This window comes from Pinus tabuliformis, chromosome 1_2, assembly GCF_031772625.1.
Source record: "Pinus tabuliformis cultivar Carrire ecotype Pingquan chromosome 1_2, CPIR1, whole genome shotgun sequence".
NCBI classification, from domain to species: Eukaryota; Viridiplantae; Streptophyta; class Pinopsida; order Pinales; family Pinaceae; genus Pinus; species Pinus tabuliformis.
The window spans coordinates 192,648,450-192,666,381 of NC_142298.1; positions in this window are offsets into that span (position 1 = coordinate 192,648,450).

Here is a 17,932-nt window from a genome sequence, read left to right on the forward strand (position 1 = left end):
TAGATAAAATTTTAATGATAACTCTCTATCCATAAATATTTTGTTCCATTTTCAAATAACCTAAATTATTTAAAAAAATAATAATAATTTTATACCAAAAAAATTAAATTCATCCACCATTAATTCTCTCCCTTTACAAATACTTGAAAAATATTATAAATATCATATTTTTTTCCCTTATTAAATAGAGTTAACATAACATTTTTAAAATGAGGTTAATGAAATCATAATTTATTAATCTATATTATAATCTATAATATGAGTTGTTTTTAGTGCGTCTTTTTGGACTTTCCAGTGCTAGAATCACACATAAAAATTTGAGGTGAAATCTTGATTTGTGTTATTTAAAATGGTTTTTTTGAGTGTATATATGGATTCAACACTCTGGAAAACCCCTAGGGCACTTCGATTGTGCAGGGGTTAACCATAAAGCTTGTGATTTCAATAAATTCCTACTAGATTTTAGAGAAATTAGACAGGAAAAACTGGCTGGAAAAGCTTCCAAAGAGTCTCACTAAAAACAACTCATAAACAATATTATATATAAATCACTATTAAACTTCACATAAATAATTTTAAGATTATGTTAACAGAATTTTATTTTATCACATTGGTTTTAATAATAGTGTATACAAATCACCACTTTAAAAGTTAATTATATTTTAAAATAAGAAAATTATATTTTATTAAGTTAAATTTAATTATTCTTTTTTATTACTATAAAAATTGGTAAACAAGTTGGTGTTGCATTTAGGTGGCATGTGCCGATTCTCATTGCTATTACTATAATTTTTAGTTGAGGGTTAGGTAGGTGGGACACCCACATGATTTTGGATAGGTGACCATTACACAAAGGGTGCCTTAACTGTAACTCCAAATCAATGATTGTTGATCACTCTCATAACTCTAAACACCTAATCTACTTTGACCAAGCCAAAATGTCGATCCCTAATGCATGTTACCATTTCCATATCATTCAAGAAGTGATTGAAATTGAAAAGCATCCAAACAAATTTAATAGGGAAGACGGTTACAAGCTAAGTCAGTCGTGAAAACCTGTCATTCATCAACTTCATCTTAGGTTTCTATTCTTGATACCTCTACTCTCCATGCCCCTTACCTTATCCTCTTTTATCTCCTCCTCCTTTCCCTTGCTTAACACATTCCCTTTGCCCTCCTCCATCATGTGATTCATTTCTTCCTTTAAAATCAATCTCTCTAATTTCCCTCCTTGTCTTTTATACCTATCATGTCTATCATTTTCATCTCTAATATATATTTCTTCTTGTGTCTCTCTTTTTATTCCCCCTGTATCTCTCTTTTTCTTTCCTGCGTGCTGGACTTACGAACATGTCAGGGGATCTCCTTAGTAAGAAGTCCTAACTAGACCTCAGACCGTTTGGTGTAGGATTACCAGCAGTGGGGTAGTACGGTGTCGCCTTGACCGCAGTTGCGCGTAAAGGTGAGTAATATGTCCCTATTGCTGGTAAGGATGTGACATGCACAACAAGTCAAGGAAGGTGCATGAAGGGTTCCAACACACAGAATGGGGAATGAGTGTGCCCCTTAGAAACCTATGGAAACATGTAACTTCAAAGGGAACAAATGAGCAAGTACACATCACAAGCTGGAAATAAGGTTAACCAATGATCCTTATTGATGGTTAAACCAACAACACATCTCAATAAGATTCATACAAACATATATAGAAAAGTCCATACATACATGTGTAAGCAAACAATTACATATATCGTTAGAGTAATTAAGATAGTTGAAATATAATAACAACATATTCATGAAACGTGCTGGCTCTATTATATTAAGAAAGTGAAAGTTTCAATCATACATACAACCATGTCCAACTACTAGTCTCGATAACGGAACGTTACAGTCACTGCTGCCTGCTCCTCCAAAGAGATATACTAGCTTTGCACTGTGGAGAAGCCAAGGCTCATTACAATACACTCCAAGCTTTCTCTAAGATACACATATAGGAAGCTTGGCTCCCAAAAGCCTCTACAATGAGTTATGAGGTTCTATAAATAGCAAAGGGCTGGGTGACCCTTGACATTACCCTTTGTGACTCTTCACCCACCCTCATGACTCTTCAACTACTACATGACTGTTACATTTAACTACTGACACTTGGTCTTTCACTTTTACAAGACGTTACATTACAATTTGCACATGTACCCATGTGAGAAAAAATAGGCTTGAGTAAGCCATGCAAGACATCACTAAGACTCGGATAGCTGTGGGAAGACCAACTCCTCGACATCCTCGTGGTGATCAATGGTGGCGAACTAATGCCAAGCTTGGTAGTCCATGATGGTGTCATGTACCCTGTGGTGACATCCTTCTAGAAGCAAACTCTTGCCTTTGTTGCATCTAGGTACATTGGTTTGGATCCTCTATCCAAATCATCTGATAACACGCACATCATAATCTTGAGTGTAGCTGGACCAACAACATACTGATGCATAGTGACTACGCTGATCTCCAAGTGTGTGCTGGTGGTTATGCGCATCAACTTGTCGAAGTACATGTCCAGCTCCAGTTAGACTTGGTTCTTGTCTTTGCCTCGATGAGTGTGACGAAGGGTGGATCAAATGCGTGCACATAATGAAATCCATGCTCCTAAACACTCTTTCATGTGGTCGACAATGCTGCTCACCCTGTCTACTTTGTGCTAGCCACTGGGATGGGTCTATAACTTGTATGGGCATAGTTTCATCAGTCTGTGCATGTTGCGCCTCCTATTGTACATGTTACTGTCGCGCTTCCTTCTATCCTCTATGTAGCTCTTGTTCTTCCCTGATTCATCGCTTCAACTCCTGCAACTCCTTCTTTATTTCTCTCCATGCCTTTTCGTGATCCTCTTATCATGCTGTCACCTCAAAGTCTCAATCTCCAAAGTTTCTTTCATCACAAGTGAATCTTCTTTGAACTTACAGCTTTGCTCCACCTTTGCACTGTCAACAACCCTCCTCCTGCCTTGGTCATGCTCAGGCATGCTACCCTCTGTTGCTGCTAATGTTGTTGCTCTATGCAATGTTGCTACCATTTCATCTTGAACAGAACTAGACCTACCATCAGGAATTTCTTCCTCTATCAGTTCATCTATTACTCTATAAAGCTAGGAACTCCTAAAAAAGAGAATATACTCTTCACGATCTGTACATCTTACTAGTGATTCATTAGGCACAATAAGCAGAGTAATACGTACCTACTTGGATGGGTATTGTATTTCCAGAATATCTATACCCTTTTCTATGAGCAATTTGGTGTCTTCATAGATAGGCAAGCTCATAGACACTCGCTCAACTACATCTCCAGTTGTGCTCTCAACAGTGTCCTTTGACCCTGCTCTTTAGGAGGCCATTGTACTTGTGTTGCTGAGACGCAGAAAACCACCTATGATACCTGGAGAAATAACAACAATCATGGAAAGTAATCTGTCAGTTGAAAACCAAAACAAAATGAAGGACTGATATGCAACATACATGTGTGATTGACTGTGAAGATTGCACAATTTTCATTGGGAGGTTGGGAGAATGACTGCCAAAATTACGCAAGGCACAATCCAAGCTGTCAGGAGGTTGATTGACTACTGGAACTGCACAATGCACAGTCTAGCCTAGCTTGCTAAGGAGTTAAACTATGCAATGTGCAATTTCAGTCAACAGTGAGATGCAAACCAACAAACTATATTGCGTAATTTTTTCGGACAACAAGCCACTACCTCCCAAAATTGCGCAATGCAATCCTGGAGGCTAGTGCTGGGCAACAATTGCACAATTTCTAGAGGGAAGGCAGAGCCTTCACTTCTAAAAATGTGCATTTTCTAGTCAGGCAAGGCAGCCAAAACCCAGTGACGGGCAATGAAAACATGAGAAGTATGAACGCATGGCAAAACTAAGTGCAAACAAGAGTGAATGATCATGCATGAAATAATGAGTGCAGGATTTAAAAAACAAGAAAACAAGCATGTGTGTGAAGCGAGTCACCGTAACGACGACTGTGAGTGCCGAGACAGTGTCATGTGTGTGACAACAGTGAGATGTGATGAAAATATGAAATAGTGCTTCTGCAAGCTAACATGCATCAAAATGAGAGCAAGCGCTCATTGAAACCAAGCAAACAACACTTATACAAAGTGAAATACAAAAGGCGACAGAAACACAGCACAAGACATGAAAAGTAGGCTGACCCTGAAAAACGCTGAGCTAAATGTGCTGAAGACTCCTAGATGTGATGTGGGATGTCAAAGCTGCAATATCGATATGAGGAATGAGCTCTACATTTTTCGGCAAATGAGTTTTGATAAGATCGATGTTATGACATGCATGCCACAAATATAGGAAAAAGCCACACTTGGCGGGAGGTTTCTGAAACAATCTTTGCATGTAACCTCCAGCTGCTAGAAATAGATCCCTAAAATATAGGGATGCTTTGCTTTTTTCCTTTTCAGAACAATGGACCATGCATGCAAATCAGGCTTGCTTAGTCTTGGAGGGAACCGATCAACCTAACAGCAGATGCAATAGCCTGCAAGCCTAGGGATGAAATTTGTGCAGTTTCTGGGCTGAGCAAGGTTGGTTGTCCTTGCGCAATTTCTGGGGCTAGCAGGTCACTACCTCCCAGAATTGCGCAATTTCTGAGCTAAGGCCGAGTGTTGGGCTGGATTGCGAAATTTCCGAAGGGAGGGCTACCTGACTGGATTACACAATGTTGGAACCCAGTAGGCAACCCAACAAGATTACACAATTTCTGAAGGGAAGGCTAGTTCCTCTCCAGAATTGCGCAATTTTCAAGGGGAGCATCTCAGCCAGAAAATTTCCTAAGTCTGGAGTGACAGCTTGTGGGTGTGTGATGCAGGTAAATTCTAAGTGTGAACACAAACAATTCCTCTAGCCTGAGAGAGCGGGTCTAGTCACAAGTAAAAAATCTATAGAAGAATTCTTTAGGCTAGAATCAATTAAGAGGGCCTACCTCTTAGAATGTTATTCCAATTGGTGATGATCCTGCTTCCTCGTTCCAGCTATCTTTCGTTTCCTTCCTTCGCACACCTGAAACAAGAAAACAATAACAAACAACAAATGTAATAGCATATAATATTGTATTCAGCCTACTTAATAGTTCAAGAAACATTAAGCCATAAATATGTGAGATGACATTTCACATAGGAAATCAATCAATAGTTGCATCTATATTAGTTCAAGAAGATATTACAACCGATGTCTTGATGTTGTTGTTCTCTTCTGACATATCCGGGTTCCCACACTTCTGCTAGCATCTCATGGATAGCCTCACCAATGGTAGTTTCAAGGCTCTTCCATTTAGTCTTCACATCAAACCAAACTCATAATTCTCCTTTAAACACAAACTAGAAATATACAAACTATGGGTAGCTTGTTGACTACTTCAAAATCAAAACCTCAACCAGAGCATAATTAGGACTAAAATCTAACTTGTGTTTGGGAAAAAGAGACGTTTATATAGCTGGGATGGAGGGGAGATGGTTCCTCTTGTCATGGGGGAAGGCCTTATCTCTTGGATTAGTTCCATCCTAATAGGGGAAAGGAGCCTAAACTAACCTCCTCGACTCCATCTGGCCTAACCATTTACCAGACTTCTGTTAAGAAGCTTCTAGAGTTGGAAGCTTCGGCTCCATATTTAAAAAACTTTCCAAAAGAGGATCAACATCACTAAGAAAGAGCTCAGTTGATCCAATCAGTGCTAGGGACAGCTGTAAACCCTACATATCGGTGCAAGGAGGACATGGGTCATTAGTGTTGGTCCTATAAACTGGGATAAACAAAAGATTTTTGGGAAATGATGCAAAAGGGAATTGTTCTGCTCATGAAGAGGGATACAATGAGAGTTTCTTCATGATAGGAAAGAATGTTGGTACACTATAGAGGTCCTCCAGGATCATGGACGGGGAGTACAGGGACAGTGACAAAATGTTGTGTAACAGATGCCCCCTAAAGCATGAAGGTTGAACTAGAGTGAGGAGTGAATTGCTTTACAAGTGCATGTGGGGAACCAGAGTCCATCGCCAAAGAATCTACAAGCAAGCATAGATACATACTAAAAACTTTGAATAATAATACATGAATCGTGGTATGGACACAGCCATTCAGAGAATGATCATGTAAATGGATCCAAGGCATGGGTGCAACCATCCAACAGGAAGGATCATAATGAACCCAAGGTATGGTCGCAACCATCCAATAATGAAAAGGATCACATATAAAAACTCATGGTATGGTCGCAACCATCCATATGAAAGAGACATGTATATCAATGTGATGCAGGAAAGTGTTCCCTCTGCGAACAGAGGCAACCCCTCTAGCCCTAGAGTGGGTCTAGTCACAAACAAGGATAGATCAACAATAGTTTTCCTTAAATAGTCATAGTTGGAGGCCTACCTCAACCGGTGGTCAATGGAGTTCCGTTGTGCTACTCCAGCTTCCACTTCCTTCTCTTAATGAGTGATCAACCTGAAACAATGCAAAGGAAATACAAAAAAGCACGTAACCGGAACAACAATGATCTATTTACTCACAAAGTCAAGAAGTCATGAGCTATCAAGTACATTACATACAAGACATAGGAAAACATCATTGATTGCATTAATTATGAAATAAGAGTAAGCTTACAACCAAATTCTTGACGTCACAAGCCTGCTCAGAGGGATCCAGCCAGCATGTTCCTCAAGCATTCATTCTAGAAGATGGATCTCCCAATACACAAGTCTCTCTCACTCACAAGTTTTACACAACATCAAAGGCACTTCACAACCTTCCTCAAGCTATCAACAATCCCACACTTGTCACACTCACACCAGCTATCTAACAAGATCACAAGTAATAACAACACTATTAGTAACCACTCCAAGGACTAAGAACTCCAAAAAAACTAGCAGCACATAGCAATGGTGAGAGTTTAAATAGGAGAAGGAGCCTCCATGAAAGGTGGGAAGATGAGCTTATCTCCAAGGAAGGTAGCACAAATGATGGAACAACCATGCCAGATAAAGGAGGCTGACATAAACTAGGCCAACAACGAGGTCTGGAGTCATCTGGAAGGCCGAATGTTGGAACAAATTCGCCCAATCTGGATCATCGCGGGCACATAACTGGCCTGCCGCGCTGATATCACTATTGAATAACGTAGCCAGTCATGTCATCGCGGAATATTACAAGCTACAGTTGCGCTGGCACATAAAATATGACCATCACGGGAAACAGGTGTACTTCCACGATGGCAGTGCTTCTGGTCTGTTTTGGAGCACCCATCAGCGCATTTATTTAACCAATAGACGCGATGAGGCAGAAACCTTTGGAAAAGTGGGTCATTTGGCAACATCAGAGAGAATTTGTCTAACATGAGCATGTATGACTTGGACACATGACACAGTAGGAAGACTGGAGTGAAGACAGTGACAAATTACTGTGTAACAGATGCCCCCTAAAGTATGAAGCCCGAGAGAGAGGGAGGGGTGAAATTCTTTACGAAACTGACTGAACTGGAACACCATCTGGAAGAACCTGCACGCAAGTACAACTGATATCTCTGATAATGAAGTACATGTAGTCTAGGCATGGGCGCAGCCATCCAAAAGACATACGAAATAGGTCTGTGGTATGGACGCAGCCATCCAGCTAATAAGACCATGATGATGATAAAGGTATGGTTGTAGCCATCCATGAAGACTCAGGTATGGTTGCAACCATCCATCAATGAGTCATGTAATCATAAACCAATCCACGCAGCCCGAACATGTGTAATCTGAGTTCGGGGTCTTGAACCCATCCGATCATAGTACAAATTCTAACATGCGAATAGATGTGTTGAGGTCGAGCATGATAGAAAATCGCTTGATTACTGGTCAATGATGAAAACGGTTAACAAGCACAAGAGAAACCACCAATAATGTGGTTCTCAAGGTACTGCCAAGCACAATCCATGAAGTGTGAAGAAGGAGCTGAAGTCGAACACTCGTGGAATCACCCAATCGATGACCAATGATGAAAGTCGATCGTTAGGTGAAAAGAACTTGCCATTGAGGCATGCAAGCTCTAAGGTACCAAAGGGGATCTCTAGATCAATCTCCTGGATAAAGAGCTGATTTCGACAGGAGACGACCCGTCGCAGGAGGGCCATAAAGTTTCCCCAAACCCGCGGAAGGCCAAATGACGACGTATGGATGTCCCAACCCGACAAGAAGCAAAAGTGTCAATGTTCAAGAGTGACTAGCTGCCATAGACAATCAATGATAAACCTGTTATTGTTCAACCTAGTAATAGTTTAACAGGCCCTGGGAAGGAGAAGCTCGAGTCTCGTCATGGCGACGAGTCCAATGTTGTCAGGGTTTAACGAGTCCGACATAGGTAAAACTCAGAGTCTTTTTCATGTTTAGAGAGTCTGAAAAAGACACGGAAAAGAAAACTCCAGAAGGGTCCTTTTTCATAGAGTTGTGTCTCTCGAGCCCGAAAAAGTATAAAACGATACCCGAAAGAACCGCTCGACCATTATGATCGAGGAGTGCTTTTCGTAACTAGTGACTTCGGCCCGAAAAAGTAGAAAAACGGTTGGAAGCACGTCGTTTCACAACCAATAACGAGCCTGAAACGACAAAACCCAACAATATTTTTGTGTTTAAATGGTCGAGAAAAGAGCTTAAAGGCGACTGCCTCTCGTTGCTTTTAATGAGTCAAGAGGAAAACTTGGCCATCTTTTCATTTTTCAAGTCATAAAAGAGCTTAAAGACGACTTTTTAGGATCAAGTGTATATGAGACTGTCGTAATTCCACTACCTGAAGCTTTGCACAAAAACCACATCACATGTAAACCCGTTCGAGATAATATGAACAATACATAAAAACATAGTTAAAAACCATATTTTGACTATTGATATGGTAAAACAATGAGAAAAACCCACATTTATAAAATGTAATTTTTAAATTTGCAAAAATCACTATAAAAAAGGATTAACCCATTCATTTTTACCATAGTACTGTTCAATTCACCGTGGAGCAACTTGGAGCACTGAAGTTGGCAAGCGAAATTCAGCCCCGTCCGTGCATCATTCATCCCGAAACTCATTCCAGGTAGACACACGTTGCCCTGCGCTTCATTTTAATACTCTTTTCATGCATTTTGATCGTTCCATGTGCTAGTTTGGGCAGATTTTCAAACCGGGCTCCGCCACTCGGTCATCACGGGTTTATCCTATCGGGTCCGTGATGGCCGAAAAAAATTACACAAGGCGCAGTCCAATCATCGTGGAAAATTGGTGTACTTCCGCGATGATCTCGAAAAATCTGAACTAGCGACCTTGCGCCATCGCATATGTTTTTAAAACAGACGCGATGACGCCGCGAACTTATGTTTTCATGCAAATTTCGTGTTGAAATTTCCAAATGAAGTGCTAATCCTACTTTTCTCATCCTGCAGACTATAATGGCATTTGCCTGGCAAGAACGTACGCATGATAACAATGATATAGAATCTTTTGCCGATGTGGGGTGCCGAAACGCATTACGGGCATGCGGATTGGTCAAATTCTTCCTGACTCCACACCTGCAGTCACAACTTGACTTGCTGGAGCTATTGATTAGGGCCTGGAATCCCACAGATGGGAAATTCATCATCCGAGGTCGGGATATCGAGTTTGACTCTACAGACATATATTTTTTGACCGGGCTGTCCAGTCGAGGTGAGAGGCCCATTCTGGAGGGGTAGCAACCTGGGGGTGATTCCTTAGAGATGCTGATAGCTCAAGTGTGCCCACGGGCACGCAAGACAAGGAGTGGGAAGGTGGCAATCCCAACAGTGGATGATGTAGTCCTTCGTGTTATGCTTTTCATGGTGACACGGGCAGCAAGCTCCCAAGCCCAACATGAGGCTTCGAAGACCCAGCTCCGGCTAGCTCTCGAGTGTCTCAATCCCACCATGTTTAACTGTAAGGCTCTGGTCTGCGAAACCAGAGCCTTACAGTTTCGAGTGTTTCCCCAGTGGAGTCGCCAATTTGTGATGCAGAAAAGTGTTCCCTCTGCGAACATAGGCAACCCCTCTAGCCCTAGAGTGGGTCTAGTCACAAACAAGGACAGATCAATAATAGCTTTCCTTAAATAGTCATAGTTGGAGGCCTACCTCAACCGGTGGTCGATGAAGTTCCGTTGCGCTATGCTTTTCATGGTGACACAGGTAGTGGGTTCCTAAGCCCAACATGAGGCTTCGAAGACCTAGCTACAGCTGGCTCTCGAGTGTCTCAACCCCACCATGTTTAACTGGGTAGAGACAGTGACGACGAACATAAAGAGGCAACTCACCAACTGCAGTTGAGGAGAGATGAAGCAGTTTGGTTATGGATCCATCTTAGTCTCGCTCATGCTAGAGCGGGTACCGGCACTACAGTTACAGGACATGGATTTGGACTTACCCAGGCCACGTGAGATGAGGGCCACACGATGGGCTCATGTCATGCCACGAGGAGGTGGCAGATGACCAGTGGCGTGGGGGACATTTTTCTGAGAGTGACTAGAGCGAAAAATGATCTTTGTGGAGGATTGGCCATATGCTAGCATGGACTTCTGCGGAGATCCTGACATGTAGCTGCCCACAGGAGAGCAGTGGGATGACGGTGGTAAGAAACTTGATCATATTTTTTATTTTTATTTTTATGATGTTTTTTGATTTTTTCATGTACATGTCTTAATGACGAATGCTATGGTATGCAGATGTAGGACCAGTGAGACCCATCGGGCTGGCTCCAGAGGCGCGGAGGGATGCGCAGGGCATTGCAACACTAGCCCTGGCTCCTCCAGAAGATGATACGATGGAGACAGTGATCCAGAACCTTGAGGGCCTGCTAGCAGGGATTCCAGATTACATGGGGATCGAGGAGGTCCCCAAAGCGTCCCAGATCCACACAGTAGGAGTAGAACCCAGGATGCACTGCCTATTGAGGCGGGTGACACGAGCAACGGTGTACTATAGGGAGCACAACCCACCATAGTAGACACCTAGGTTTTTATTTCCTGCTGGTGATTTTTTGAGAGACATGTGTCTCAGATGTACGGAGAACACAGACTCTATTTGGACATGTACACTTATTTTTGAGCGCCTCGGTGCGCCACACGATATATATATATATATATATATATATATATATATATATATATATATATATATATATATATATATATATATATATATATATATATATATATATATATATATATACATATTCTTATGGTATATTATTGTGTTTTACATGCTTTCTTGTATGATGTTTTGATTACATGTTACGCAAATGTCTGTCTAATACATGATTAGCTAATGCATCAGTTAACGTGTTTAATCGTCGTGGAATATGCTGATATGTAATGAAATCAAAATTCCTTTCTAACAATTTAACACGTAAATACAACCTGAAAATGCGATGGTATCTGACGGAATATCGCCCGTTGAGCTGGTGGACGACAAGTTGAGAGTCCTGGTTCACAACCAATGCACGGATACTGAGATTCATCGCCTCGGCCAGTAACTTAATCACAACACTATATTCAGTGACATTGTTTGTGGTACAACCTAAACAAACAACTTGAAGGTATATCAACTCACCATGAGGATCGTAGATCACCCCCGTTGCAGAGGACAAATTGCGGGTACTGCGGCAGGCACCATCAGCGAAACCAACGTAAGGTGTACCAGACATCTGCACAAGAAGCAAAAGACACAATAAGCGGCAATCACGCCTTCACACCAAGCCAAAAACATGAACAAACACACACTCAACACACTTGCTAAAAACACATGTATGTACAAACCAAAGTGCATGGGATTCACACATTGTGCTTTTTCAAGTAAAGCCCATTCCGGGGCTTATCGAGAGGATTCCCTTCACAATCAATGAGCTCGTAGGTCCCTTTTTGCAAAACTCTCTTTACAATATGAGGCCCAAGCCACATGGGCTTGAGTTTGCCTACCCTTAGCTTATCATTCGCTTGATCGTAGAGCAGGACTAAATCTCCCTCAACAAAAGAACGAGGATGGACAGTATGATCGAAGTGAGTTTTCACTCTCTTCTTCTGTGCTTCGATAGCTAGAGAAGCTAGCTGACGGGTCTCATCCAGCCGTTCTAGGTAAAGAAGGCATTCTTCTACTGGAGTAGTGTTGGGAAGTAATTAGATGGCCAATTTCAAAGAAGGGATCTCGCACTCGATTGGAAGGGTAGCCTCCAGTCCATAAACTAATTGAAATGGAGTGAAACCGGTGACATCCTTCATAGAGGTTTAGTAGGCCCACAAGGCGAAGAACAATATCAAGTGCTAGTTAGACTTGTGCATGCCAATGGTACATTGAAGCATTGTAACTAGAACCTTGTTAACAGCTTCTACTTGGCCATTGGCCTGGGGATAGTATGGAGTCGAACTATCATGCCATAAGCCTAGCTAGGTTGTTAGCTCGGTCATCATGTGATTACGGAAATGCCTCCCGTGATCAGTGACAATAGCCTGGGGGACTCTGAACCATGAAAAAACAAAAATTGCACCACTGTGTGACTGTCTTCAGATAATGTGGGCATTGCCTCAGCCCATTTTGTGAAGTAATCAATGACAACGATAATATACCCATGCCCCCCGGCTGAGCAAGGGTTACAGGTCGTATAATCAATGCCCCATTTTGCAAAAGGGCCGATGATAACAACAAGGTGCAATGGAGCAGGAGGCGCACGCATCTTCCGCTGGTAGATCTGGCACTCATGACAGGAGCGGACAACAAGAATGCAATCCTTAAAGATGGAGGCCCAAAAATAATCGGCGCGGAGGATCTTTTGAGTAGTAGCATATCGGGACATGTGACCACCACAGGCGCCAGAATGGAAGTCATTCAAAACTCGCTTAGCTTCCTCAAATGTTAAGCATCGACGAAGAACGGAGTCAGCGCCGAGACAGTATAGGGCGTCCCCAATGATACGATAGGACTGAGACTGATGATGAATCTGTCACCGAGCATCCTTAGACACATTGGGACGAAAAGACGACGTCTGCAGATATACAATGATATCCTCGTACCAGGGATCGAGGGTGCTAATTAGGAACAAAGTTTCATCCGGGATATGGTCCTCTGACCGAGAGGGTGCGGTAGGAGATGACAAAGAGCAAAGGAACTCAACAAAGACAAGGGATTTCTTAGACTTGGCGGTGGTTAATTCCAAGTCGAACGCTTGGAGGATAACGATCCACTTTGAGTACTTTCCCCCCAGCAACTGACGTGACAGAATGTACGTCATTGGGTTGCAATCAGAAACCATGGTCTTAGTACGCAACAAGATATAATGGTGGAAATGTTGAATGGCACAAACGGCGGCCAATGCCAACTTCTCGATGTAAGTGTATCAAGTTTCCGTATCTAGAAGAGTGTGGTTGAGATAATATATGACATGCTCAGTGTCATCATCATCATCTTGAACAAGAACCATGCCAATAGTGGTATCGGCAGCGGCCAAATACAGAGTGTAGTCATGATGATAATTCGGACGACGCAACAACGGAGCGGAAACAAGGATACCCTTGAGACGCTCAAAGGACTCTTGAGCAGTGGCATCCCAATGAAAAGGGGTATCTCGCTTCAGTAACCGCGTGAAAACTTTAGCCACTTCAGCATAGTTTGGAACGAATCGTCTTAAAAAATTCGCTTTTCCATGCAAGCTCTGCAATTGCTACAAAGAGGCAGGGTAGGAAGGCTTTGGTCTGTGAAACCATAGATTCTATGTTTGATCCCCAGTGGAGTCACCAATTTTTGAGGCAGGAAAGTGTTCCCTCTGCAGACAGAGGCAACCCCTCTAGCCCTAGAGTGGGTCTAGTCACAAACAAGGACAGATCAACAATAGCTTTCCTTAAACAGTCATAGTTGGAGGCCTACCTCAACTGGTGGTTGATGGAGTTCTGTTGCGTTGCTCCAGCTTCTGCTTCCTTCTCCTAATGAGTGATCAACCTGAAACAATGCAAAGGAAATACAACAAAGCACGTAACCGGAACAACAATGATCTATTTACTCACAAAGTCAAGAAGTCATGAGCTATCAAGTACATTACATACAAGACATAGGAAAACATCATTGATTGCATTAATTATGAAATAAGAGTAAGCTTACAACCAAAGTCTTGATGTCACAAGCCTGCTCAGAGGGATCCAGCCAACATGTTCCTCAAGCATTCACTCTAGAAGATGGATCTCCCAATACACAAGTCTCTCTCACTCACAAGTTTTACACAAGATCAAAGGCACTTCACAACCTTCCTCAAGCTATCAACAATCCCACACTTGTCACACTTACACCAGCTATCTAACAAGCTCACAAGTACTAACAGCACTATCAGAAACCACTCCAAGGACTAAGAACTCCAAAAAAACTAGCAGCACATAGCAATGGTGAGAGTTTAAATAGGAGAAGCAGCCTCCATGAAAGGTGGGAAGATGGGCTTATATCCAAGGAAGGTATCACAAATGACGGAACAGCCATGCCAGAGAAAGGAGGCCGACATAAACTAGGCCAAAAACCAGGTTTGGAGTCATCTGGAAGGCCGATTGTTGGAACAAATTCGCCCAATCTGGATCATCGCGGGCACATAACTGGCCTGCCGCACTGACATCGCTATTGAATAATGTAGCTAGTCATGTCATCACGGAATATTACAAGCTACAGTTGCACTGGCACATAAAATCCGACCATCACGGGAAACAGGTGTACTTCCACGATGGCAGGGCTTCTGGTCTGTTTTGGAGTGCCCATCAGCGTGTTTATTTAACCAACAGACGCGATGAGGCAGAAACCTTTGGAAAAGTGGGTCATTTGGCAACATCAGAGAGAATTTTTCTAACATGAGCATGTATGACTTGGACACATGACACAGTAGGAAGACTGGAGTGAAGACAGTGACAAATTATTATGTAACAATCAACACGATCATGTCACATCGCCTTGCAACCTAGACTTGTGTAATCTTAGCCCAGGGTCTTGCGCTCCAAATGACCTAATCAAAGTAAAAATCCTAACATGCAAATGAACGTGTTGAAGTCGAACACGTTAAGAAGTCACTTGATTACGAGTCAATGATGTGAATCGTTAACAAGTTCAAGAGAGACCACCAATAATGACAATGGCTCTCAAGGTACTGGCAGCATAGTTCACTAAATGTGAATAAAGGAACTGATGTCAAACACCCGTAAATCACCCGATCGAAAGCCAATGATGTAAACTTGTCTTCGAGTGCGAAGAAGGTACTGGAAGGGAGTCTCTCGACCAACTTCTTGGATAATGAGCTGAAGTCAACAGAGTGACCGTGTCAAAGGAGGGCCATGATGTATCCCACATCATCGAAACGAGACAAAGGGATACAAATGATTTTAGATGATACATAGAATCAAGAGTAAGTGTAACTGCAAAGGGACTAACTCTTGAACATATCGGTGACATAATTTCGGAGTTTGGTAGCTTTTGGATCCATAGGATCAATAGTCATGATGACGTGGCAGAGATCAAATGGAAGGCAAAAATGAACGGCCCAACCCAGGAGGTCAATGATGAAATAAGGATACCCCAACCCGACACAAAACATATAACGTCATGTTCAAGAGTGAGTTGTCAACATGACTTATAGAATTTCCAAATTTTCCCCCACCATTTTTGGTAGGTACCCAATTATTTTTTATCACAAGCTTGAAGGGAATAGCATGTGCTCACACTGTAAGTTCATCCTATGGACGAATCCAACCTAGTAAGTTTAATGAGACCTATGAAGTAGAAGCTCATGTTCATCATGGTGATGAATCCGATGTCGTTTAATATTTTAACGAGTCTGAAAAAGCTGTAACTCGGTATCTTTTTCATGTTTAGAGAGTTTGAAAAATACATGGAAAAGAAAAATCCACATGGTCCATTTTCATACATTTGTGTCTCTCGAGCCCGAGAAGGTAGAAAACGATACTTGAGAGAACCGCTTGACCATTTTAGTCAAGGAGTACCTTTTTCTTAAATAGTGAATCCCAGCCCGAAAAAGGGGTAAACATATTTTGGGCACATGACGTTTTGCAGCCTTTAACGAATTCAAAATGACAAGAGCTTGACAACCTTTTCGTATTTAAAGGGTCAAAAAAGAGATGAAAGTAGACCTCCCCATTTTATTTTTTTTAACGAGTCAAAAGGGAAAATACTTAGTGATATTTTCATCTTTTACGAGTCAGAAAAGAGCTTAAAGGTGACTCGAGTATCATTGTCAACAATTCGTCATCTATCACTGCATAAGAAAGGTAAATGCATTATGCAGTTCTGAGGTAAAATAGGTAGAAAAACACTTTAAAAGCCCTAATATTTTCATAAAAATGAATGAAAAGGGGAAAAGGTAGTTACTTTTTACTTTTTACCATTTTACCTTTGTGTGAAGTACTTTTAAACCTTGTTTTCCCTAGTTTTTCTGGAGCAATTGCAAGAGATCCGGGAGGTCATTCGCCGAGCCATCAGGTGCAGGTAAGGCTAAGACCTTAAGCTCCATTTTCATACTCTTTTTTCTTGTTTTTATTCATTTTTTGGATTTCATGTGGATATTTTGGGAAAAATAATTCACCCTCAGTACCCGGAAATCACGCCAATCGGGGGTGGCTAAAGCTGCCAACCGCGTCGTCAGTGCCACTATTTTTAAAACAGTTGTGTTGACGTCATGAATTTTTTTTTTACATTTTTTTTCTCAATTTGACTACTTGAATCCAAATTTCTCTGTCAAAAAATGATCATTGACTTGATTGAATGGTTTTTGCAGGAAGAAAATCGTTGAAAATGGTGGATTCGAAAGAAAGAGAGCATGAGGATATCGATACCAAAGCAATAGTTGATCCAAATTGCTTGGAGGCTTTGATGAACTATGGGCTACTCAAGTTCTTTCTCACTCTAATGACGTGGGCTCAACTTGAGCTGCTATAGTACCTGATTAGTCTTTGGGACATAAATCAAGAAATTTTTATCATCGATGACCAAGTGCTGGAGTTGGAGACTTCAAATATTTATTTCATCACAAGACTGTCCTGGAGAGGGGGACCAGTCAACCTGTATGGGTCAAGGCTGATTGGGGCAAGCATGTCCATGTTACTTGCCAAACATTTCCCAGAAGCTCTCAAATCCAAGAGTAGCAAGATCGAGATCGCAACTATTCGGGATATTTTGTTGAGTGTTACTATTGACCAACAGAGTGGCTAGGTCCCAAGCGTTGCATGAGACTAACAAGTCAAAGTTCCTATATGCTATCGAGTGCACAACACCCACTATTTTTAACTGGGTGGAATCTATGAAAATCAACATGAAGTGCTAGCTATCAAAAGCTAAGGCGAGAAACCTGAAGCATTTTTGCTTTGGGTCTGTGCTAGTGACCTTGTTCTTGGAGCAGGTTCCATTATTCCAATACTGGATGACTGAAGTGGATATGTCGATGCCACGAGACCCACAGATGGTCCGTTGGAGTGAGTTATTGCCTAGGGTTACAGGGCCAACAGATGTCCTACAAGCCCACCTTCTTCTCATGGCTACAATGACAATTGATCGTAGTGGAGGATTGGCCTTATAGCTTACCAACTTCTACGGAGTTCTGGATATGCCACTCCTAGAAGGGGAGGATTTTGATGATGGAGGTAAAAACAAACAATTTTTTAGTTTCTTTATGTTTTTACTATTTTTTGAAATATGTGTGTTCATGACACTTCGATTTTATGAATGCACATGTTGGACCAGAATGCCCTGTCGAGATGTCCTCGATCACCAGGTGCATCACTCGGCAGTTTAATGTCGCTCCTTATCAGGAGGGGAGTGACAACGAGGAGGAAATTGCACGGAATCTCAAGGGTTTGACCCATGGGATCCTAGAGTA